The sequence below is a fragment of the Prionailurus bengalensis genome, chromosome D1 (assembly GCF_016509475.1).
Source record: "Prionailurus bengalensis isolate Pbe53 chromosome D1, Fcat_Pben_1.1_paternal_pri, whole genome shotgun sequence".
Classification (NCBI taxonomy): Eukaryota; Metazoa; Chordata; class Mammalia; order Carnivora; family Felidae; genus Prionailurus; species Prionailurus bengalensis.
In genome coordinates this window covers 99,262,749-99,281,252 of record NC_057346.1, presented here as the reverse complement: position 1 = coordinate 99,281,252, position 18,504 = coordinate 99,262,749, and the positions used below count along the sequence as shown (strand labels likewise).

General features: G+C 40.8%; 1 protein-coding gene across 9 annotated transcripts in view; it reads left to right on the top strand.

Annotated features, from left to right (window-relative positions):
* The first annotated feature begins 4,850 nt into the window (after positions 1-4,850).
* The window catches only part of AMBRA1 (autophagy and beclin 1 regulator 1), a 179,874-nt gene continuing 166,220 nt past the window's right edge, over positions 4,851-18,504 (top strand). For all 9 annotated transcript variants that reach the window (XR_006297466.1, XM_043581124.1, XM_043581122.1 and 6 more), the window contains exon 1: positions 4,851-4,950. The gene's annotated coding sequence lies outside the window, so the exon portion shown is untranslated. The remainder of the gene's footprint in view (positions 4,951-18,504) is intronic.

Genomic DNA, 18,504 nt, shown 5'->3' with positions numbered 1-18,504 from the left:
TATCTAGCAAGTTAATCTAAGTTGAGACTAATGGGGTCATATAGTGAAGACATATAAGAGGCGGGAGGGGTAAAATAGAAGCTAGACAGATAACAGACACTGTGATTGTATCCCAACCTGAAATGACAAAACAGCTCTCGGACTGAGCTTAGCAGTTGCTGTCCCTGACAATGGAAGGCAAGTTAGGAAAAAAAAAAGAAATCAAGGATACTTAATCATTGTGTGTACGCATAACATGTCTTCAGGGCCCATATTGCTCTGTAGATCCCACCCAGATTTTATGAAATTGTGAGAATAAGATAACAGTTAAGTGAGAGTTGGTTGATCATGAGAATGTCAATGCAAGAAGGAAGGGAAAATACTAGCTGAATGCTGGGAACACTCCAGTTCCCTAACACATAAAATTCACAGGAGTTTTTGTTGTTTTCATGACTACACTTTAAACCCCCTTTGTGATAATCAAATGAGAGTGATGAGATCTCATACTAGAAAGGAGCAAGGAAAATAAACCTCGAAATCAGAAGCTAGTACATTTCAAAAGAAAAAAGATCCAGGGGCTCCTGGGTGCCTCAGTCGGGTAAGCATCTAAATATTGATTTTGGCTCAGGTCATGATCTCACTGTTTGTAGCATCAAGCCCCACGTCAGACTCCACGCTAACAGCATGGAGTCTGGAGCCTGCTTGGGGTTCTTGCTCTCCCTCTCTCTCTGCCCCTCCCCAACTCACACAGTTGCACACTCTCTCTCTCTAAATAATAAACATGAAAACATTAAAAAAAAAAAAAAAAAGAAAAACAGTCCAATTGAAAGCAATCTCTATGTGTGTCCAACAAAACAGTAAGGATCTATCATTCTGTTGAGACTTTAACCCTTACATATATATCATAAACATGTTTATGAAAGGGCTGATTTGTCATTCTAGAGTCTTAACATGTTCATATGATTCAATCTATTGGTAAATTGTGCCACTGAAAGCTTATCCTGTATAAATAATTCCGAAGAAGGAAACATCTATAATTCTACTGTGAATGATTTACCCGCTGTTCTGGGATCTCTCTCCTTCACTGGGCTGCTCCTATATCATTACCCTGCTTCTACCTTTACCATCCAGCCCAAAGTGTGTACGTTACCCCAGAGTGCCATAAGACCAGGCTACAAAGGAACAGAACAGAATTGCAACTACAACTGGCTGGTCATTTGGCTGCTCGAGTCCCAATTCCTCTTCCTGGAATTCCTAATAAGATGACTCATGGTACTGCTACAGGGTTCTTTCATCCTAGGTTCAGGCCTGATTTCTATTATGCAGAGCGTAGTAGATGTTTTTTAGAGCCCAGAGCCAATTCAAGGAAGTTTCCTTCCCTTCTCTCCTTTTGCCTCCTTTCACCCTTCATCCCAGGCAAATCCTCCATGTCTACAAGTGCCAATCCTCTTTTCCTGGCTTAGTCTTTACAAGTTCCTTACATGTGATTGACATGGATTTACAATCCTTACAAGTGGTTGACAGTGGCTATGTCCATTCTTAGGGTAACCAACTGTCCTGGTTTGCCCAGAGCCATTGCAGTGTTAGCATTGAAAGTTCCCTGTACTGGGAAACCCCTTAATCCTCAGCTCATTGGGACAGATGGTCACCCTACTTCAGGAGAAGCGTTATCTTACCTTCAAGGGGGTGGCTCCCCCAGGAGAGCCATAATACAATACATAGCCATAATACAATACAAGCCATAATACAAGCCAATACAAGCCATAATACAAAAAGCAATAATCAACATAATAATGAATTATTAAGTCTTAACACTGATATGTAAGTATCAGTGATATATCCCAGTATGATCTTTACTCTGCCCACTTGGTTTAAGTCTCCCTCAATGTGAGGACATTCCTATAGGTTTGAGAATTTCAACTCCTGATCTCTTGTGATCTACTCTTCTGTCCAACTTGACTTTTCCATAAGAGCCAGCAGTAGTTTACCGTCACGCTGAATCCTAAATCCACCCTTGAAAAGAAACAGTTCTCTAGAGAAATTTATCTATAGAGATGCAACTCTGCCTGCAGAATAAATCATCTTTTTCATGGTTTCACAGAGAAGTTTAGCCTCAACTTATAAAATAGCTCCATTTTCAGGTGATGGTTTTAGATTTATATTTGCATACCCTTCAGGTGTTTTTCCCAAAATAAAAGCCTCCCATTTTTGAAGACTGAAAATTTATTGTAGCCTTGAAATTAGTTTCTTTAGTTTTTCTCACTGAAATCAAGGTTTCAAAATAATGTTATTTGGGTCAAATTTGAATGAGGGCTATAGCTTTAGATGCTTATGCCCCACAAGCCTTTCTAAGAAGGAAGCTTCTCTAAAACATGTATTCTGGGAATAGAATCTCAGTCCTGGATGACAGCAAAGGAAAGTCTATTTGTTGCTCCTCATCTGGCTTCAGGAATGTGGCAGAGACTGCTTATTTAGTTGACACTTAGTATCCTTTTGCTCTTGACTTTGAGAACTGCCCAGGATAAAGACTAATTCCCAATTAGGTGTGGCTATGTGACTAAATTCTGGCCAGTGGAATATAAGTGGAAATGTCCTGTGCTATTTTCAAGATATGTCCTTATGGCAGGAGACATGCCTTTCCTCTTTCAGCTTCCTGCTACTTGGAATGTAGACATGATGGCTAGAATTTGAACAGCTGCCTTGGACCTGGGATAAAAGCCACTTATTGAAGATGTCAAAGGAACAAGATGGAAGCCTGGTTCCTGATACCAAATAGGCACACCTTACCCTAGGCTGTGTATCTCTGGGTTTCTTTTACATGATGGAGAAATACACTTCTACTTTGCTTCCTCACTCTTTTTGTTTAAGTGCAATAGGTCCTAATTGTAAATAAAAAGGTTACAATTATCTCTTTCCAAGAGCAGCAATACCTATTACACAGAAAATGTTTGGAGGCAACATACACATCCAACAATGGGGAGCAAGGTCAGTATATCCTCTCAATGGAATATTGTGCAATTGTTAAAAATAACAACTATTAAAGACTTAATAGGGAAATGATACAATGGGAAACAATAACACTTGTATCTCTGCTTAAACTTTAAAACATTATGCAGGCTATTTCTTAGGACTGCATGGGAACATGAACAAATTAAAACTTGGTGTTTTTTTTAAGTTTATTTATTTTGAGAGAGAGAGAGAGAGAGAGAGAGTGGGAGGGATAGAAAGAGAGGGAGAGAGACAATCCCACACAAACTCCACACTATCAGCACAGAGCCTGATGAGGGGCTTGAACCCACAAGCCACAAGATCACGACCTGAACCCAAATCAAGAGTCAGATGCTCAACCAACTGAGCCACCCAGGCACCCCAAAACTTTGTGTTTTGGAAGTGGATTATTCAATTCTTTCTTTTTTAAGACTTTCATAAATGTTGCTATGTTTCCTCATTTTTAAGTCCCCTAAAACAGTAGTAGACAACAAAAGCCCAGTGTTTCATCCTCATATTATGGATGCTGATTCTATCCTGCATTATATATATGAGTTGTCCCTTGAACATTGTCATGGACCTAAAGGAGATTTTTTTAAATTGTAATAAATTATAAATAAAGGTAATGTTGTAAGGATGTGACCTTTCACTTTGATTAGATTATAAGCTCTTTAAGGGCTTGGACTATCATTTCTTTTTTACGCCTTTACTCTCCCCTTAGGGGGGACTTACGGTAGCTGTATAATTGCTCACACTTGGTAATCCATATTTGGAGTGATCTATGTGATTTATTGAATTGTACCTAGGATGTACATATTAATTCACACTTGTGCTGAGAATATTAATTTGTCTACTACAAGACTTCAGAAAGGGACTATTGCTGTGATGATGAAAATTTCAACTTTTGCCGGTTCTGAACCCAAGGAAAATTTTGATCATCACATAAGAAGCACACCCGTGGCTCCAGGCCTTTGAAAGAAAATTTTATTTATTTATTTATTTTTTAATGTTTATTTATTTTTGGGACAGAGAGAGACAGAGCATGAACGGGGGAGGGGCAGAGAGAGAAGGAGACACAGAATCGGAAGCAGGCTCCAGGCTCTGAGCCATCAGCCCAGAGCCTGACGCGGGGCTCGAACTCACAGACCGCGAGATCGTGACCCGGGCTGAAGTCGGACGCTCAACCGACTGAGCCACCCAGGCACCCCTGAAAGAAAATTTTAAAAAGCATACGTGTATTTTTTTTTTCCTGCCTTAAGTTCAGCCTACAAACCCCTGAATTTTCCCAACTTCTCTTTGCTGTGTTTTATGGGACCTAAAGTGGAACTTTAACAGCGTTGACTCACTTTGTTTCTCAGTCTGGATTCTCTCTCATTGTCTCTCTGTGCCTCTGTCATGTATATGTATGTTTATTTTCATGTACCTCACTGTCCGTGAGGGAACTAAGAGTCACACTTGCTCAGTTGGGATAATGTTGGGAGTCCATAACTTAGTTGCTGAACTGGTAAGTGTTATTGTGCTATGCCTTGATCTCCAACACTCAAGAAAAACTCCGGTGCTCCAAACAACTTCGCTGGCAAGCAACACAGAAAATGGCAGAAGCACCGGCTAGGCTACTTTACTCCGCCGCTTATGATCTGGGTTTGTTTATTCATGCCTTGGCCGGGAGTCGGACCTAGGGTTGGAGCGGAGCAGTTTTTCGGCGCTCGACTGCATCTCCTTGAACGATTGGCTGGGCGCTCATCCTATGATGTCTGGGCCGTTCGGGTATTCGGTGATCTTTTGCGCCGTCTTCTTGCTTGATGTCTCCTGAGCGGCGGCGGCGCCGGGTCGAAGGCTGACTTCTCCGCGAGGCCCCGCGCTCAGGCTGCTTTCTTCCGCTGGTCGGTAGAGCGGACCCCTTGCTTCCTTCCTGCCTCTTCTTCTTGTCGGTGGCTGGGTCCCGTCGCTGGGCTGCAGACGGAGCCTCCGCCCGCCTTGCAGGTAGGCCCGGGAGGAGCCTGGGAGGCCCGGCCCGGCATCCTTCCGCTGGCGGGTTGAGAAGACCTTGGCGCCGGCGGGTGGGCGGGCGGCTTGGCCGCGGAGACACGGCCGGAGGAGGAGCTACCCGGCTGCGTTCGGGGGCGCGGTCGGAGAGGCGGCAGGGCACGGAGGGAGAGGCCGGAAGGAGGGAGAGATGCTGGGGCTGCTTTACGCGGTTAGGTAGGGAGGGGATGTTGGGTCTAGGGCGGGTGTTGGGGGGAAATCGCCTTCCAGGAACGGATAGAGCTTTGCGCGCTTGCCCCTCCTCGGTCTCCCCTCCCGCCTCCCCACCCCCAAGGCCCCGGGTGTCATGACTCGATTGCGCTGGGGACCTCTTCGGAGTCCGACCTTTGAAGGGACCCTCGAGTTGGTGGAAACAAGTGGAACACGGCCCCCTGGCTGCTCTGAGCGAAGTGTCATGTTCTTGCGTTTTGGGGATAGGGAAACTGAGGCAGCGTTCTGGGACTTGACTTTTCCCCACGTCCCAAATAGGTCTTTAAACGTACCATGAGTCGTTTTCTGGTCATTTGCAGGTTCGGGTTTTTTTCCCCCCTCCCTCTCTATTTACCAGTCACTTTATGTACACAGCGATTTGTCGTTTGTGATCTCTCCTACCTGGGAATACAGATTCTGTCACTGGTGACTTCAGAAGTAAAGGGACCATGCTGGTTTTGTTTGTCAAAGTCTGTATCATTTTAGTGAGAAAAGCAATGGCAATTCTGTTTCTTGGATAGAAAATTTTGTTTGCTGACCAGTTTGCTTTCTGGTTGATACTTATTTCTACCCCCCCCCCCCCCCCCCCCCCAGCTTGTTCTCGATGGAAATCTCCAACTATGTTGTTAAGTGGTTAATGTCCAAGGTTGGAGGATTGGTGAAGATTTTCAAATCAGATATTTGCCCTAAAGAGTTTGCTTTCTAGGAAGAATCCAAAGGAAACCCAAGGAGTCGTTTTCAGAACAATTTTATCATATTCGATTAGTGGTTTAGTTGTGCGTATACTAAACAGCCATTGTGTAGGATTCATTCAAATATTGAGATACTTAAATTTAAAGTTAAAATTCTGGCATCTCCATTCCGTTTTCCTTTTCTCTCTCAACTTAGAAACTTTGGGGACTAAGCGTTCTTACTCATTTTATTTTCATTGGATTCAGTGTCACGATCCTAATTTGTGTAGCTTCTTTGTTGAAAAAAAATATTCAGGCTAGAGGTGGTTTTAGGTTGAATAAGTATTTCCATAGTATGTAAAATCAGTAGGACAGTGGTTTTAAAGAGAGAACAGATTAAATTTCTAGTCCTTGGGTGGAAACTATACAGTATGTGTTTTGTTTTGTTTTGTTTTTAACAATTTTAGAATTCTAATATGAGTTGTGGAAAGGTTATTGTTCCTCTAATGTTTTTGATTTTGAGGTCAGCAATATCTAAACGTGGGGTCCTTGGTCATCAGTGATTTCCTAGTTACCAGGACCTCAGAACTTCCAGAAAGGGATTAAAGAAGAGCCTGGTGAACTAAAGAACTAAAGAAGAGACTGGTGAACCTTGATTGGGAAGTTAGGCTAAGAATGTGTGCTCTCTGAAAAAGTTTTTATGGTAGAAGAGAACGTATATCAGAGGAGAGCATTTAGTGAAGGAAGCGACGTTATCTCCTGGGAATTGATTCTGCATAGAATTTGTAGTTAATGTAGTATCTCAGTGACTCCTAACGAATGCTAAATAAAGATGGAGTTTGCTAGGAGTGTCACAAAAAATGTTAGCAACATTTTGTTACGTTTCTATAGGAAATAATTAGCAGAGGTTTAAGTTGAATTGGGGAAGACAAGAAATTTGGTTGTGGTGCTGGTGGTGAGGTTATAGAGATAGAGCTTATTGGCTTCTACCCTGCTTTGTGATAGAAATTCACTCTACAATTTACCATTCTTGGTTAAATCTTGCTCTGTTCTGTCAGTGTCAGATCAGGCTCTCTTCTGGCATTTCCTTTCAGAAATTTATGGGTTCAGAATGTGACTTAATTGTTCTATCTTCTCTTTTCGTGAGAAAGTTCTTGAGGATTATTAAAGATGTGAACTTCTTTGAATATCTTCTATAGCTTGTCCTGGAAGGAGTTATATTCTACCTTGGAAAAGATTAATTATATGTATCACTTGAAAACTACTTGTTATTTTTATTAACTGTAATAATTTGGTTTTATATTGTATAATTTTCAAATTATCTTCAATACATGTTAGGAAGCTTATGAAACTTTTACTCTTTTTCTTTTTCTTCTCTTTTTCTTTTTTTTGTAAGTAAGCTCCACATCCATTGTGGGGCTTGAACTCACAGTCCTGAGATCAAGAATCGCGTGCTCTTCCGGCTATGCAAGCCAGACTTTTGTTCTTTTGATCATGCTTCTTTCTGCTTCTTATTAATACTGAGTCCATACATTTATGATCTTCAAGGATCTTCATGAATGTTGACAACGTATCTCACTATTCCCATTTATCCTGCTCTGAAAGCAGTTTGAGAAAAAGTTTTGTTGTTAGCACACTGAAGTCTCTTTTTTTAAAGATACATCTCAGCCTTGATAGAGTTATTTTGGAATGGGATGCAGATCTTTTTGCCCAGTGGTTTGGTTTACCAAAAACCCCCCCAAACCAACAAACAGAACAAAATAAACAACCCCCCCCCGGCCCCCAAAACTCCTTAAGTTCCTTTAATCATAGTCATTCTTGTTTCCTTCTCCAATTGTTCCTCATAAACCCAGAGAGAACTTTCTGTTTCTTGTCATAATTTCTGTTTGTACAGGTACAACTTGTCCTGTGGCTTGGGGGTGATTTATATTTTATATTTTCAAGCCCCTTCTCCCCCCACCCCAAAGTTAATTAGATCTATCTTTCCCCCTTTTTGCAAAGCTAAAATTAGTTACTGATAGATAAAAATTTTGTGATCAGTTATTGTCAGAATGTATTTATGTGCCCAGTAGTATGTGGCAGTCTGCCAAAATGATGTAGTGTGAAGAAAACAGATTAAGGAATCAGGAGACCTGGATTTAAGTCCTAGGCTTATACACTTCATAGCTGAGAAATCCTTTACAAATTATTTAAGGAGACTGTAGGGAAGGTTGCTCCCCTTTACTGGGCATTTACTATGTCATGTTCTTCACAGGCATTATCTCATTTAATACAACAGTCCTTTAAGGTAGATATTATTTTCCCAGTGGATACTGAACTCAGAGTACGTAATTTGACCAAGATCACACAGCAAGTATGTAGCAGAGTTGGGATTTAAAAACAAGGCTTTGAATACTTTTATGAACCTGTGTTTAGAGAATGGGGAAGATAATACTTTTATCATAATATTTCTATTGAGAAAAAAGTATGTGAAACTGCTTTAAAAAGATAAAGTGCTCTTTAGATATTAACTGCTATGCTATCTTACAGCAATGGTGAGCAGTCATCTAAGTTCTTGGACAACTTGTTTCTTTCAAGGCAACATTATGCCTGACAGTCATGGAGGATAGAGGTGACAAACATTAAACCAGCATTGGAGGAGCTTAACTAGTATGTGTGTGGAAAGGAGTGAATGCCTGGAAGTGCCAGTGAAAGAGAAGTTTTAAGTGCTGTATGTGTAGATGGGGTGAGGCTGAGAATATTTACCCCCTGTCTTCCAGTTAGTCCTGCCTGTGTGTCTATAGATTAATGTAGTATCTTTTCCATTTTGTTCTCTGTCTTTTCTTAGGGTTGATAATCTCCACTTCTCCACCTAAACTTTTTCCTTTCTTTATTGAGTATTGTTCTTGTGCTGTGTTGTTTCCTAAGGTACAATGTATCCCTGTCAGACCTTCTGGAACTATTTCTTTTCTTTTTTTCTTTTTCTTTTTTTTTAATTTATTTTGAGAGTGATAGAGAGCAAACAGGGGAGGGACAGAAAGAGAGGGAAACAGAATCCTAAGCAGGCTTCAGGGCTTCGGCACAGAGCCCGATGCAGGGCTTAAACTCACGAACCATGATATCATGACCTGAGCTGAGATCAAGAGTTGGATGCTTAACCAACTGAGCCACCCGGGTGCCCCTCTTCTTCTTCTTCTTCTTCTTCTTCTTCTTTTTTTTTTTTTTTAAGTTTGTTTATTTACCTTGAGAGAGAGAGGGAGAGAGCATGGGGGAGAGGCAGAGAGAGAGGGAGAGAGAGAAAACCCCAAGCAGGCTCCACACCATCAGTGCAGAGCACAAAGGAGGTTTGATCTTACAAACCATGAGATCATGACCAGAGCCCAAATCAAGAGTTGGATGCTCAACCAACTGAGCCACCCAGGTACTCCAAGTTTGTTTATTTATTTTGAGAGACAGAGAGCAGCCATGTGAGTGGGGGAGGGGCACAGAGAGAGAGAGAGAGAGAGAGAGAGAGAGAGAGAAAGGAGAGGAGAGGAGAGAGAATTCCAAGCAGGCTCCATGCTGTCCGCACAGAGCCCCATGTGGGGCTTGATCTCACGGACCATGAGATCATGACCTGAGCTGAAATCAAGATTCTGATGCTTAACCAATGGAGCCGTCCAGTCTCCCCTATTCTTTTCTTTTTTTTTTTAAGTATATTTATTTTGAGAGAGACAGTGTGTGCGCGCAAGAACTGTTGAGTGCATGCATGCATGTGTGAGAGCAGGGGAGGGGCAGAGAGAGAGGGAGAGAGAGAATTCCAGTTTCTGCACTGTCAGCACAGAGCCCCACATGGGGCTCTATCTCATGAACTGTGAGATCATGCCCTAAACCGAAATCAAGAGTTGATGCTTAACTGCCTGAGCCACCCAGGTGCCCTGGAACTATTTCTTGATTGTGACTCTGTGTTTCAACCCTTTCCTTTTCAGACTTTTGTTCATCTAGCAAATATTTATTGAATGCTCATTAGATGGTGGGATACAAAAGTAGACATGAATATTCTTACTCTTATGGAGTTTATTCCAGTGGGGAGCAGAGTTGACCAGGAATCTGATGGATATTGAAATTTAGGCTGTGCTCTGAAAGAAACAAGGGCTGACAGCAAGATGAAGAAGTGAGGAGGGCGCTGGGTGTTCATGGGGAGAGTGGAGTCTTCAGTCATGGCATCTTTAATCCTGTTAAAAAGTTGCAATCACAACATATCATGATTCAGTAAATTAAGGTTCTCTTTCTGCCATCACAGTGGAAGTCTTCATTTCAAATTGCTACATGTGGGGTGCCTGAGTGGCTCAGTCTATTAAGTGTTTGATTTCAGCTCAGGTCACGATCTCACACTTTGTGAGTTCGAGTCCTTCACCGGGCTGCACTGACAGTGCAGAGCCTGCTTGAGATTCTCTCTCTCTCCCTCTCTTTTTGCCCTTCCTCCACATGCATGCTCTCATGCCTCTCTCTCTCTCAAAATAAATTAAAAAAAAAAAGATAAAATTGCTGTATGTAATATTTGTTACTTAGTGTATGGTGACACTGGATTTGGCATAATAAAGGATCACTATGACTTAGAAATGTCCAGCATGCTTGGCTAATGAGTTTAATTTTTACTTCTAATGTGACCTGAATTTAATTAGTTTTCATTTGTTAATTTTTTCTAAAATAATTATTCTTTGGAATTTGAGTTCAGTGAATTTAAACACTGGATACATGACTTCAGATTTATTTGTAGCAGAGACTAAGCTGAAGTACTTAGCCTTATATAAGGGGAAAGATTTAGAAGGATTGTAGTGAAATTGAGAGAGGCAAAATGTAGGCTGCTGCTGCTGAGTATGTGTATATGATAATATGTACTTATAATCTTGTTTAGTACCTTTCTTTCAAGATATTAAAAGTGTTTTGTAGCATTTTTTTACTGCTGCTTATTGGAATCATATGTCTGTCTGTCGAATTAACTGAGGCAAATTTCACATTTCATTATTTCATCATTTGTTTATTTCTGCTTCCCAGGATAGAACGTGTAGTTTCCCATGAGTTAACATTGTTTTGTTTTAGGTGTATATGCTTATGATATAATGAAACATTTGAAATTTTGCTGGGTTGCAGAGGATTAATATGCCTGTTTGACTTGGGGAGAGATTTGGAGTATTTCAGCCTAGCTGACCAGTGAAAACAGGATAGAAAAATATGTCTTCCCAGACTCTTGAATAACAGCCTAGTGGCACTGATTCTTGGAGCCAGGCAGTCTGAGTCCAAATCTCAGGACCACTGTTTACTAACTCTGCAACTTACGTAAATACTTAACATCTCTGTGCCTTTCTTCATGTGTAGAATACCATACAATTGTGAGAAATGAATGAGAGAATATATGTAAAGCATTTAGAACAGCAGATAGTGCTATATATGCCACCTGTTATTGTTTTCAATATTATTATTATAACACCTTAAAGATTGTATGTTCCCCAAAAGGACAACAAACAGTAGTGATGCTTAGATTGAAGTTCAGTGTCTTCTGAGAAAACTTAAACAGGAAACAGGAAGTTCAAGCAGTGTATTTGTTTCTCCTTTCCCTCAGTGTGCTTCAAGTTAAAGTGAGAGGGTATGTCTTTACTGGGAGAGAGAAACCTAGAAAGCAACAGTGTCTGAAAGAATTCCAAGTAGAAGAGACATGACGGAATTTTGAGGATTCTGTAATATATATGGTAAAACAGGCCAGAGCTATTTTAGGAACAGAAAAACATTTCTTTGCCCAACAGGTAGAAAATTTTAGCATCTGAATTTTACCATGTATTTGAACTGTGATTAGTACTTGAACGATTTGGAAGAAGTTGTCTAAAGGCATGGAAGAGAGTGATATTTAGGGAAAAGTCAAAGTTACCAAATCAACTTGGGTAAACTTCTGGAAGAGTGAACTTGTATTTCATATAGTGGTACAGGAATGCAGTAGAGTTAGTTTTTTATTCCTCTTGTCCCTTTATGCCATCATAAATTGTGGGTGCTTCAGTCTTTGCCTTAACTATCAGTTTTTGTTTTCCTCTCTGAAGTCTGTGTAAAATTCCTGTGCTGTCATTTAAAAAACCTATTTAATGAAGATAGTGGAGTCTTGTTTTTTTTTAATTAATTAACCCATCCATTCATTCAGTAAATGTTGTCTACCACTGTGGTAGGTGTTATGAATACCATAATAAGAGCTGATCAGAACCGTGCTTATTGAAGTGCTTTGTGCCAGGTACTGTACCAAGTGCTTTGTGTCATTAATTCTTTTAATTCTTACAGTTTTGTGGTGTAGGTACTTTTATTTTCCTCATTTCGTAGATGTGGAAATTGTGGCACAGAGAGAGGTTAAGCAGTTTGCCCAAGGTCTTAGAGCCTAGTTAGTGGCAGCACCAGGATTTGAATCCAAGCAGTCTGGCTCCATAGTCTCCTGCTCTTAATCCCTAAATTATACTGATTCTAAACTACTTTAAACAATTCTAAACTCTCTAAACTACTACCACTGTACTAAGACTAGAGTGACAAAAATAGACTCTGTCCATGCTCTTCTAGAGATTGTTGTCCATAGGGGAGAGAGATGGTAAACAAAAAATACACTAATAAATGTGTAATTGCAAAGTGTATCAAGTCCTATGATGGAGAAGTAAAAAAGAGATTATAGTAGGGGACCCTGAATTATATTGGAGCCTTGGGAAAAGTTTCCTGAAGATGTGATATTTAAGCAGAGATTAGAAGGCTGAAAGGGAAAGGCAAAGGGAATAGCGTGTATGAAAGCCTTGGGGTAGGAAGGAACGTGGCACAGTTTGAGAAGCTGGAAGAAGATTGGTGTGGCTGGAGTACAGTGAGCAGTGGGGGAGGAAGGAGAGGGGCACAGGATGAGGATAGAGACGTAGGCAGGGTTGTGTTAAGGATTTTGGACTTTTTTCCTAAATATAACTGGAAGTGTTGGAAGGTTTTAAGTATGAGTGTTGTGACCCTAATATATGATTTTAAAAGGTTGCTCCAGCTACATTGTGGAAACTTTTGGAAATTTGTGGGAAAAATTTTGGAATTTGGAAAATTTGAAAGAGAAGTGGGGGAAGTATGATAGTTAAAGATGTCTTTTTGTGGTCCACGCAAAAGATGACCATATCATGGCTTGGACTAGGCTGTAGGCAATGGAGATGGGAGGAAGTAGAAAAAATGAATAGATACATTTTTTTTTTCCAATAGATATTTTAGAATTAGGACGGGCAAGACTTAATGATGGATTGAATATGTGGGAAGAGGGAAAAGTCAAGTATGATTCTCAGATTTCCGGCATGAGCATCTGGATAGATGAAGTTGCCATTTCTGAGATGGAAACATTTGAGGAGGAGCAGATTTTGACTAGAGTTGGGGAGCAGGAGGAAGACCTCAACTTAAGCCCTGCTGAGTGTGAGCTTTCTGTTAAAAACATGTGGAGACATCCAGCAAGGAGCCTTTGAGTGCTGCTGGCAGGGGTGCTGGCAGTAAATCTGATGCTCTTGGTAGAGAGGTGGTATTTACAGTCAAGGAAAATGGTAAGATTACCTAGAGAGAATGTGTGTATAGACTAGCAGGAGAGTGTTTCCAGTCAAGATCCAAAAATTTGAGGAAACCTCAGAAATCCACTGAAGTGGATTTAAAAAGTGGGACGGGAGGAAGTGGAGATGGTCTGTATATTTTGGTAATTAGCATGTCTGTCTTCCCAGAAGAAGTAATACTTTAAGAAGAAGTAATATAATAAGGTCCATGAAGATAGGAATGATACCTTTTTATTTTCTTCTTGGTGGCCTAGCCTTGGTGTCTTGCCAGGAGGTTGGATTAAAGGAGAAAGAGGTTTAAAAAAAGCCGGGGGGTGGGGGTGGGGTGGGGTGGGGAGAAGAGGTCAAGGAATGAGGGTAACTGCAGAATGGAAAGAGTAGTGATTCTCATGATTTGTATATGTGGCCTTGGAATTTAAGGGTTTATGTACTTTTTAGTTTTGCTGTCATTAGCTTCTCTTTTCAATTCCCTACTTAATGTGTCTTTGTATTTTGGCTTTTAAAATTTATTCCTTTTATTTTTTCGTATTGCTTTCCTGTGGTCATTGTTGCTATAGTCAATTTGCTCATGTGCTTGGTTATTTACTTTATCTTAAAAAAAATTTTTTTTTTTTAATTTTTTTTTTTTCAACGTTTATTTATTTTTGGGACAGAGAGAGACAGAGCATGAACGGGGGAGGGGCAGAGAGAGGGAGACACAGAATCGGAAACAGGCTCCAGGCTCTGAGCCATCAGCCCAGAGCCCGACGCGGGGCTCGAACTCACGGACCGCGAGATCGTGACCTGGCTGAAGTCGGACGCTTAACCGACTGCGCCACCCAGGCGCCCCAAAAAAAAAAAATTTTTTTTAATGTGTTTATTTATTTTTGAGACAGAGACAGAGCATGAACAGGGGAGGGGCAGAGAGAGAGAGGGAGACACAGAATCTGAAGCAGGCTCCAGGCTCTGAGCTGTCAGCACAGAGCCAGACATGGGGCTTGAACTCCCAGACTGTGAGATCATGACCTGAGCTGAAGTCGGCCGCTTAACCGACTGAGCCACCCAGGCGCCCCTACTTTATCTCTTTATTCAGTCACTTATTTATTGGTTCTTACTGCCATATAGAGTACGTATAAATATGACTCTAGACTTTATTTTGGTTTCTGTTTTCCCATTTACATATTCTTTGCTTAGAGTCTAATAGGCCATAATGAGATAATATTAAACGTTTTGGCTACCAGTCTACCTAGAATTTTATATGATGACTTCTCTGGGAAGGGCTAAGCATTTTATGGATATTGTCCCCACTAGTTCTTCTAGCCTCCCCCCCCCTTTTTTTTTTTATTCAGGTGAAATTCATACAATGCAAAATTAACCATTAATTAATTAATTAAAATTTTTTTCTTAATATTTTTTTTATTTTTGAGAGAGAGAGACAGAGCACAAGCAGGGAAGGGGCAGAAGGAGAGAAGGAGACACAGAATCTGAAGCAGGCTCCAGGTTCTGAGCTGTCAGCACAGAGCCCAATGTGGGACTTGAACTCACAAACCACTAACTAGGTCATGACCTGAGCAGAAGTCAGATGCCTAACCACTGAGCCACCCAGGCACCCCTTGTTTATTTATTTATTTTTTAAAGTTTTTATTTATTTATTTTGAGAGAGAGCATGAGCAGGGGAGGGGCAGAGAGAGAGGATCCCAAGCAGGCTCCGCACTATCAGTGTAGAGCCTGATGTGGGGCTGGAACTCACGAACCGTGAGATCAAGACCTGAACCAAAATTAAAAGTCCGACGCTTAGAGGTGCCTAGCTGGCTCAGTTGGTGAAGCGTCCAGCTCTTGGTTTCAGCTCAGGTCCTGATCTTGTGGTTGGTGAGTTCGAGCCCCTCATCGGGTTCTGTGCTGATGGTGCGGAGCCTGCTTGGGATTCTCTGTTTCCCTTTATCTCTGCCCCTCACTTACTCTCTGTCTCTGTCTCTCTCAAAATAAACTTAAAAAGAAAAAAAAATGGACACTTAACCGACTGAGCCACCCAGGTGCTATTTATTTACTTTTTTTTTTTTTTTTTTTTTTTTAAGTAGGCTCCATGCCCAATGTGGGGCTTGAATTTATGACCCTGAGATGAAGAGTCGCAAGCTATACTGACTGGGCCAGCCAGGCGTCCCTTAAAAGATTTTATTTTTAGGAGTTCCTGGGTGGCTCAGTCTGTTAAGCTTGGGACTTTGGCTCAGGTCATGATCTCACTGGTCCAGAGTTAAAGCCCCATGTCGGGCTCTGTGCTGACAGCTCAGAGCGTGGAACCTGTTTCAGATTCTGTGTCTTCCCCTCTCTCTGCCCCTCCCCCACTCATGCTCTGTTTCTTTCTCTCAAAAATAAACATTAAAAAAGTTTTTAAAAAATTTTATTTGTAAGTAATTCTGCAAACCCAATGTGGGGTTTGAATGTACAACTCTGAGATCAAGAGTCACATGGTCTGCTGACTGAGCCAGCCAGGTGCCCCAGAATTAACCATTTCAAAGTGAACAGTTCAGTGGTGTTTAATACATTCATAATGTTTTGCAACCACCACCCTCTATTTAGTTACAAAACATTTCGATTACTCCAAGTAAAACAGTTTCTCTTCATTTCCCTCCTTCCACCAGCCCCTGGAAATCAGCAGTCTGCATTCTGTATCTATAGGTTGATATATTCTGAATTTCTTATAAAAGAGGAATCATAACAATATGTAACCTATTGTATATATTGTATTGTATATGTATTGTATATATCATAATTTGTTCCTTTACCCATTGAAGAACATTTGGACTGCTCCCACCTTTTGGAAATCATGAATAACGCTGCTGTAAACATGCATGTACGTGTCCTTGTTTTCAGTTGTTTTGGGTATCTACCTAGGTGTGTAATTAATTGTAAGGCTATCTGGTAATGTATTATTCTCATGATTCTTCCTAACCCATAGAGATCAAGCCAACATCTGCAGCTTTCACAGAGTGAGTGATTTGAGAGTTGTTGGCTGGGCTTAGATTGGGATTGAGAATCTCTTGCCTTTATATTTAGTTTTTTGAGGAACTAAGTTCTCCTAACATACTGGTTTTATCATTTGCATTTTACTGATGGGGTAATTGAGGTACAGCATCTGCTTGGTTTTAACTTCCTATCATCTTCAGAGCAAGTCAGTGATGGAACTGGGAATTTAAGACTCTTAATCATGTTCTTTGTCTAAGATGACCCATTTAAAGCCATGTTGCATTTACATGAAGCTGTTTAAAATGGGCTTCCTATATTTTATAATCTCTTGAAGGGATATTGTTCAGGTGGTATTAAGCAGATGTTCTTTTCCCATAGAAGACAAGAGGGAATGTGTTTTAATTGCAGCAGAAGGGATATAGATTACAAATTAGAAAGAACTTCCTGACAACAAGATACTGGGATATTACTGAGGAAGGTTGTGAAATATGTTCTTCAAAGACTCAGTAACTGTCTTTGTAGGATGACTCAAGCATGGGCTTGTTAAGAAATGAAGGAGATGAGAAAGATGACTTCTGAGGTCCCTGGTAACCAAACCCCAGGTAGTTAATCAAAACAGTATCTCTGGCATTGTAATGAGTGTATTTTCATTTTCTTTATGAAGAAATAATCAGTGGAGACTAGGTAAATTGCCGAAGGTCTCCTAGTAAAATGGAAGATTAGCATTCTGAATCTTCTTGGCTCCCATGTTCAACGCTCAGGGATGTGTTCTTTATCGTAAAGGAGTCTTTTCATGGCTATGTGATATATTATTGTTGTGATTCTTCCTAAACCATAGGGATCAAAGCCAACATCTGCAGCTTCCATAGTGTGTGTGATTTGAGAGTTGTTGGCTGGGTTTAGATGAGGACTGAGAATCTTTTCCTGTAAAAATTGTTTTGGTCTCCTGTTACACATGTAGAAATAGGAACACATTATCAATAACAGACTAAGGTAATAGATTCTTAATGACTGTTTAGAAGGGCCAGATTAAAATTGCTTAAGGAAGGTGCACATGACAGATGTATTTTTGTTTTGTAGTGCTTGGAAAAATAGAAGCCCAGAAGATGGGCAAATGAATGAACATTGGTTCATGCTGTAAAACATAAATATAAAAATACCCATTAAATGTAGTATTAAATTGCCAGTTTATTTACTATTATTTTTTTAATGTTTATTTACTTTTTGAGAGACAGAGCTTGAGTGGGGGAAGGGCAGAGAGAGAGAGAGGGAGACACAGAATCCAAAGCAGTCTCCAGGCTTTGAGCTGTCAGCACAGAACCTGAGGTGTGGCTCGAACTCACGAGTTTTGAGATTATGACCTGAACTGAAGTCGGATGCTTAACTGCCTGCGCCACCTAGGCGCCCCAAAATTGCCAGTTTAAATGCTCAGCTCAGGAAATGCCAAAGTTAAATTACTGAGAACATTAACACATTCACCTGACACTTTAGGGTGTACATTAAAGAATCTCATAATAAGTGTTTATTAGTAAAGAACACCTTTTGAGGTTCATGGGTCATTGACTGGGAAGCTAAGCTGGGAGGGGGTATTATCATTGGTAGGTTGCTTTAATGGAGGATTTATTATGTCTCTTTCAGTTGAGCTGTGGGAGCATTTACTTGTTCACTTCTCTGCTACTACAGATATCATCAAATATACTTATTGAGCTTTCTTGAATTGGCAACAACTGTTACCTCTGCAGGATAAAAGAGAGGGGAGCCAACTTTTGAATACTTAACATGTACTGGGAATTTTATATTTGTTCCTCCACGTAATATTCATAACAAACCAATGAAGCTCTATAAAATGGATGGTAGTATCTCTATTTTAAAGGACAGGAGGGGCGCCTGGGTGGCTCAGTCGGTTGAGCGTCCGACTTCGGCTCAGGTCATGATCTCACGGTCCATGGGCTCGAGTCCTGCGTCGGGCTCTGTGCTGACAGCTCGGAGCCTGGAGCCTGCTTCGGATTCTGTGTCTCCCTCTCTCTCTGCTCCTCCCCTGCTCATGCTCTGTCTCTCTCTCTCTCTTTCTCTCAAAAATAAATATTCAAAAAAATTTAAAAGAAATAAAGGACAGGAAAAGTGAAACATTTTCTTGCCAAAGG